Here is a 7934-nt window from a genome sequence, read left to right as displayed (position 1 = left end):
ATAAATTTGATACTGTCACGGCGAAAGCCACATCAATTTTGTTTCCTCAGTAGCGAAATGTGGTGTGGGACGCAGATTTGGGCAATTGTAGCGTGTAGCAACTAACCGTTTGACAATCTTACACATTGCTATTAAATAGAATGAAACGTGACCAATCTTACAATATCGTAAATAGTCTCGAGGAAAGGTTTAAATAAACACTTAATCTGCACAAAGAATTTTTTAGTTTAATAAATCGGTACAGTTTCAGTTAAGCTCCTTTTTGATATCTTAAAAGAAGGTTTGGAAAGTGAAACTTTTGGTGTGGATTTAGGGTAAAAAAAACAGTAGGCCTGTGCAATTGAACAAAACTATATAGAACTCAAACCCATACGTTTTGTTATTAAATAGGAATCTAGAAGAACTGTATATATCAATGAATAGGTAAAAAATCCAAGCTCTGCACCAATATGGTTATTATTAAAACTAGGCCTATTTAAGATCACAGATGATCTCAGCCAATGCTAGCAGAGCCCTAGGTATCATTAAACACAGCATTACCAGAAGAAGTAGACATGTAATCATCAAGCTCTACAAAGGACTGGTAAGATCATGTTTGGGGGTGGGGACCATCCTGGCCATCCCTCAATTCAAAATGGATAAGGTAGTGCTTGAGCAAATCCAACAAAGGGCCACTAAGCTCATTGCCGGTATGGAAAACAAGCCCTACAGTGAATGGCTGAAGGAGATTAACCTCCCCTCTTTAGTCTACAGGCGGAAATGTGGGGATATGATCCAGCCACATAAACTCCTATCTACCAACCAAGAAAATGAGCTCCTGGGGATTGACCCCTCCCACATAACACAGGGACACCCAAAACAAATCTGCAAACTTCAGCAAGGACTGGACCAAGATGCAGCTTCTTCTTGAACTGGATTATGAACCTCTAGAACAACCTCAAGGAGAACACAGTTTCTGCTTAATCAACAGATGTATTCAAATGCCATCTGGATGCTGAGTGGAGTGACAAACCATGGATATTTGACTAGGATGCACCAGAATCTAATCAACCATGTATGCTACTGTCATTACAAGGAGTGATTCAACAGGATCAAAAGTCCTTATTTCACTCCAAGCTGTGATTTAAGGTTATTGAAATTATTAGTTTATTGACTTGCCTAGATGGACCTGTTTTGGATGAGCAAAATTTTAATATTAAAGTCATTGGTTCCTTATGTACTAAGCAGCAAATATGATCATTTACTCTTATATCAAAAGCACTATAAAGTCAAACAAAAGACAATATTATGTTTTCTCTAAACATGGAGAATGATAAAAAGTCTTCTGTTAATTTACAACCTCATCTTTAATTTACAAAATCTATTAAAACATCTAACAGGAGAAATTATATTAGCCTACCCCAGTGATAAATAGAGAAAACAAAAAAAGTGCCTAGGTTACATGTTGCTTTTTATAGCCTATGCCTACATGATTTCATGGATTGTGCAACCTAGCATTTACCTTAGATGGCATTTTACCTTATATTATAATAGAATAGCCTAAATATAGTCCTATGGATGACTTTTTATATATATCATTCTATTATAAAGCAAGATGAATAAATTCTTACAGATGACTTTTTTGGTAACAGAAAAATTCTTCTTTATATCTGAACAACAGAATATTCTCAATTACTACCATTTAGAATGCAGTAAAAGTTAAACCAAAGACAATATAATGCTTTTCCAATTTATTGGAGAAATGAAATGACATCATTTTTATACAATCAAAAAAGGGCTATATGCCAGATTTGCATTTCACTTGCTTGAACTATCTATCTTGGCTTTTTTTTTACAATTACTTGATTTTATAACTTAATGACTTGATTTTTTGATATAGATGACTTTTTGGTTTTTCCTTTAATTTATATGATCCACTAAAATGTCTTAAAGAAGAAATTATATTACCCCAGTGATACATAAAGAAAACAACAAAAAGTCATACAGATGGCTTTTTATAGTCTATGCCTACATAATTTCATGGATAGGCAACTTAAATAAAGTCACACAGATGGCTTTTTACCTTGTATTACAATAGAGTAGGCTAAATATGGTCACACATATGACTTTTCAATATATCATTCTATTATAAAGCAAAATGAAAAAAGTCTTCAGGTGACTTTTTTGATAATAGAAACATTTTTCTTTATATCTGAGCAATAGGATATTGTCAGGTATTACTATTTTGAATGCAGTGTAAATTCAAACAGAAGACAATATAGTGCTTTCTCTAATTATTTAGAATGATAAAAAGTCATACAGATGACTTTATATGTCTCACTTTTTTAAAGAGCAAACATCAATAAAGTCATACAAATGATTTGTTATACCTACTGCTATTATAGAGCAAACATAAATTAAGTCATACAGATGATTTTCTATATCTCACACTATTACAGAGCAAACATGAATTAAGTCACATAGATGATTTGTATATATTTCAGAATATTACAGAGCAAAAATGAATAAAGTCACACAGACAACTTTTTTTGCATCACATTTTTATAGAACAAACATGAATAAATTCATACAAATCACTTTTTATACATTGTGTGTAAAACTATATCTTACCATTTCTAGAGATATGATGAGATCATTTCTAGAGATCATTACTTAAATATTTTTGAAAATCTAGCTGAGGCCAACAATGACTCCCTGATGGGAATCACTGTAAAGGATTTTTCAAAAATGAACCTTATAAAAACCAAAGTTTCATAGTGGATGAATCCAGCAGTCAAATCAAGCAAGCAATCACTTTTTATGAAGATTTTATAGAAGACATTATACTACATTAGTCATACATTAAAAAAATAACAAAAAGTCAAAGAGATTACTTTGTAATATAGGGCCTAAGCCATCATTCTATTTTAGAGCAGTATGAATAAAGTCTTACATATGACTTTACTCATCATGCTATAATGAAGCTGCCTAAATAAAATCATATAGATGACTTTTTAATGTAGGCTATGATTCTATTATAGAGCAGTATGAATAAAGTCTTACAGATGACTTTTTTGGTTTTCTCCTTATACGTATGTATATGTCAACCAGAAGACATTATACTACCCCACTTATATGTAGAAAAAAAATCATATAGTTGAGTTTCTAATATATCATTCTATTGTAAGGCAGCACGAATTAAGTCTTACATTAAATAAAAAAAAACTGATTTTTTTGGCTGAAAGTAAGGAGCAACATTAAAACTTAAAACGAACAGAAATTACTCCATATATGAAATGGGTTGTCCTCTCTGCAATCCCTCACTCTTTACGCTAAAGCTTTTAATTGTTTTAAAAAGTAGAATTGTGGCAAAGAGTCAAACTTTAGTGTAAAGAGCAAGGGATTGCAGAGGGGACAACCCATTTCATATACGGAGTAATTTCTGTTCATTTTAAGTTTTAATGTCGCTCCTTACTTTCAGCTAAAAAAACTAGTTTTTTTTAAATTTAATTTCTGAACGTTTTTGAATTAATGCATGTTTGGTTTTGGCTCTCTGCACATAAATTATTAAAATGCAATTTGTATATTAATTCTTTTTGGCTAAATGGCTTTCTCTTAGTTTCGATCAGACGATTTTGAGAAGGTGGAGAAGGAGGCCTAGTTGCCCTCCAATTTTTTGGTTACTTAAAAAGGCTACTAGAACTTTTAATTTTTAATGAACGTTTTTATTAGTAAAAAATATACATAACTTAAGAATTAACTTACTTAACAAACTTTCATAACCTTATATTTTTATTATGTATACAAGAGGGTTTGTACCCTCGTTAATACCTCGCTCTTTACACTAAATCTTAACTTTTCTCCCAATTCTTTAAGAATGACCCCTGAATCAGAAAGGCCGTAGAATAAATACTTTAAATTACTAAAAATACTTTAGCATAAAAAGCAAGGTATTTATCTTCTCCTAAATACCTCGCTCTTTATGCTAAAGTATTTTTAGAACCCCTCATATGCGTAATAATCTCTCTTCGTTTTAAGTTTCAATGCTACTTCTTCCTTTCATTTGAAAAAAAGTTTTCATATTTATTTTTCAATATTTTCTTATAGTAATGCTAGAGAATCCTGCACCCTTTTCATTGAATTTTTCATCCCCCATGACAGTTTCCTCCAAGGAAAGATCCTGCAACATAGCTCCCTCTCCTCAGCCCCACCCCCAAACAAAATAAAATCCCCCTGAAAACGTCTGTACACTTCCCAATAACCATTACTATATGTAAACACTGGTCAAAGTTTGTAACTTACAGCCCCTCCCCCAGGGAATTGTGGGGGAGTAAGACATCCCCAAATACATAGTTAGTATGGTTTTCGACTATGCTGAACAAAATGGCTATCTCAAAATTTTGATCTGTTGACTTTGAGAAAAAAATGAGCATGGGAGGGGGCCTAGATGCCCTCCAATTTTTTGGTCACTTAAAAAGTGCACTAGAACTTTTCATTTCCATTAGAATGAGCCCTCTTGCGACATTCTAGGACCACTTGGTTGATATGATGACCCCTGGGGAAAAAAACAACAAAAAAAAAAACAAATAAACACGCACCTGTGATTTGTCTTCTGGCAAAAAATACAAAATTCCACATTTTTGTAGATAGGAGCTTGAAACTTCTACAATAGGGTTCTCTGATATGCTGAATCTGATGGTGTCATTTTCGATAAGATCCTATGACTTTTAGGGGGTGTTTCCCCCTATTTTCCTAAATAAGGCAAATTTTCTCAGGCTCGTAACTTTTTATGGGTAAGACTAAACTTGATGAAACTTATATATTTGAAACCAGCATTAAAATGCTATTGATATCAAGATTCAATTTTTTAGAGTTTTGGTTACTATTGAGCCGGGTTCCTCCTTACTACAGTTTGTTACCACAAACTGTTTGATAAGACTTTTGGGGTTTTCTCTTTATATACATGTAGTGCACTAAAGTGTCATACAAAAGATATTATATTGTCTCACTAAGATATTATATTGTCAACCAGAAGACATTATACTACCCCGTTATATGTAAAAAAAAAAGTCATACAGTTGACTTTCTAATATATCATTTTATTGTAAGGCAGCATGAATGAAGTCTTGCATAAGGCTTTTGGGGTTTTCTCTTTATTACGTATATTGCATTAAAATGTCATACAAAACATATTATGTTGTCTCACTAAGGAGTAAGACAGTATAATTTCTTTTGTATGGCATTTTAGTGCATTGTATGTACACAAAGAGAAAACCCAAAAATTCATATGCAAGTCTTTATTCATACTGACTTACAATAGAATGATGTATTTAAAAGTCATCTGTATGACTTTTTGTTGTTTTTTATGTCACACTAGGGTGGTATAATGTCTCCTGTATGACATTTTAGTACATAATTTAGGTTTGAGGAAAAAACCAGAAAAGTCATCTGTAAGACTTTATTCATACTGCTCTACAATAGAATGACACCCTATATTAAAAAGTCATATGCTTGACTTTTTTTTTAATGTAAGAGGAGGGTAGTATGATTTCTTTTGTATGACATTTTAGTGCATCATTTAGGTTTAAGGAAAAAATCAGGTAAGTCATCTGTAAGGTTTTATTCATAGGCCTACTGCTCTATAGTTGAATCATAGTCTTTACTAAAAAGTCATCCATATGAATCTATTTAGGCTACCCTATTATCATACAAGGTTATAAAAAAGTTTTCTGTATGACTTTATTTAGGACAATATTGTAATGCACCATCCCTTGCTCTTTTTATTGAAGTTTAATTTTTATTTCAATTTTTTAGCACCATTTTTCACATCATAAATCTTTAAAACATCTGACACCTTTTTTGAACTAGATAACCCAGACTTTCTTTAGTTTAGAATCACATAAAGTGCCAGCACCTATCAGCATATTTAAGAGAATAAATATTCCACAAAGCCTACTTAAAAACAGAATACAATACAAATTGACATTTATTAATAAAATCTTCATAAAAATTTATTGCTTGCTTGATTTGACTGCTGGATTCACCCACCATGAAACTTCAGTGCTTTTGTAAACTATTGTGCTTATGAAGTTCATTTACAGTGATTCACATCAGGGGGTCATTGTTGGCCTCAGCTGGATTTTCAAAAATATTTAAGCAATGATTATCATTTCTCTAGAAATAGAAATATTTAATTACACTTATACAAGGTATAAAACGTCATAAAAAGACTTTTTGTCATTCTAAATAATTGGAGAAAGCATGATATTGTCTTTTGTTCAACTTTATACTGCATTCTAAATAATAGTAATTGATAATATTCTGTAACTTAGATATAAAGAATAATTTTTCTATATTGTCATATGTACAGAACCCATCTATGAATAGCTAAAAATCCAATCTATGCATCAATATGGTTACTATGAAAATTATTTAAGATCACATATCTGACATTGTTAGCTTATTAACTTGCCTAGAAGAACCTGTTTTCAAAAATACCATTTATCCTATTTTAATATATATATATATATATATATCCTTTCATTGTTTCAGTTTTATTCACATATTAACAGAAGTTCACAAATCTTATTCCAAAAATGTAACTTGTATTGCTTGATATTTATTCTATAAATCAAAAATATTAAATTATATTTTTTTCTTTTCAACTTCTTGCCAAAACAGAGACCATGTTTTGAGTTTATGATGACAAGGTTCTCCCACTGCAGGAGGTGACTGGGTCCACACTCACATTGTGTCATACTGTAGTAAAATAGGGGCAGTCCATAAACCTATCTCTATCTTTCTGGAATACTGAAGAAAATTGGTCTTCTCCAAAAGGAGGTCTTCAACCCTACACATTAAAGTTTGTCCTAGGAAGATATTTTGTAATACCTACCTCTGCTCCTTGTGTCTCTAGGGGACAGTGACTTTTTATGACCTTGAAAAATCTTTACTATATAAAACTGAAACCTTGCAGAATAGATCTTCTGCTTAAATGAAGTACAACAAAACTGTTCAGCTTGACAACTTTTCTCAGCCCTAATTTATGGGATTTCAAAAATCTGCAAATACATTTCCTAAAGTTAGAAAAAAAACTTATAGTATGACTTAAAGTTGTTATCAAATAACTGGAACTACATTTCCAAAGCTAAAACAAGAGAAAAAGAAACTGAAAATTAAGTTTAAATGTTGTTTTGTCTAAATTTCAATGAGGATAGACATTTCAAGTTGGCAAATTTCTAAGACTTAAAAATCTGAAGATATTTCAACATAGAAGCTTGGCAATACTTTCCCAGAGTATGTTTTTGACCCTGGATTCATTACTGAAAGTTTCATTTTCCTAACCTAATCTCTTTCCAAGATGACAAAAGGTAGTCCTAGCTAAACTTAAATTTCACCGAAATATCTGTTTAAAATATAATTTGCATCACTTAAACTATTTTTGTTGAACACTTTGTACCCCTGTACCTGTCTACAACGTTAACATCATGATACTGCGGCTGTTTAATAACCGAAATGTCATTTTAATCATAATTAATAGCATAAAGACCAAAAATAGCAACTCTTTGGAAGGAGACATCTTAGAATACAAAGAGACACATTTTTTGACTTCTAATTCTGGGCTCATATTTGTAGTTTTTTGACAATTTATAGCCCTGTTCACTCCCCCTTCTCTAATGGTCTCAACTATTTTAACAGCTGATTAATTCTTATTTTATAGTATAGGCCTACATCAAACAGGTCTATTGGTAAATTTACATTTTATAATGTAATTTTGCTAGGTTGAATGAGAATACATTATTTGATGACTTTTCTTACTCTCTTTTGTAGTTCAAAAGTCGTTTCTGGGGCAAATTCCATTTTGTACCCTTATTGTGGCCCCAAAAGGTAAAACAGTCTATGGTTGCCAAAAGTTTAAAGACATAAAAAAGATTGGCTAGTGAGAAAATGTTCTT

The 7934-nt window shown here is 31.7% G+C and overlaps 1 protein-coding gene across 6 annotated transcripts in view; it reads left to right on the top strand.

The window, feature by feature from the left end:
* The first annotated feature begins 113 nt into the window (after window positions 1-113).
* Window positions 114-7934, top strand: part of LOC136033912 (group 3 secretory phospholipase A2-like) — a 91941-nt gene continuing 84120 nt past the window's right edge. For 2 of the 6 annotated variants that reach the window (XR_010619059.1, XM_065714920.1), the window contains exon 1: window positions 324-423. The gene's annotated coding sequence lies outside the window, so the exon portion shown is untranslated. Of the gene's footprint in view, window positions 239-323; window positions 424-492; window positions 1129-6531; window positions 7728-7934 lie in introns of those variants that run through there. The other 4 variants (XM_065714922.1, XM_065714925.1, XM_065714924.1 and 1 more) reach the window with 4 other exon arrangements.

Source organism: Artemia franciscana, chromosome 12, assembly GCF_032884065.1.
Source record: "Artemia franciscana chromosome 12, ASM3288406v1, whole genome shotgun sequence".
NCBI lineage: Eukaryota > Metazoa > Arthropoda > Branchiopoda > Anostraca > Artemiidae > Artemia > Artemia franciscana.
This window is presented reverse-complemented; position numbering and strand designations above follow the sequence as displayed.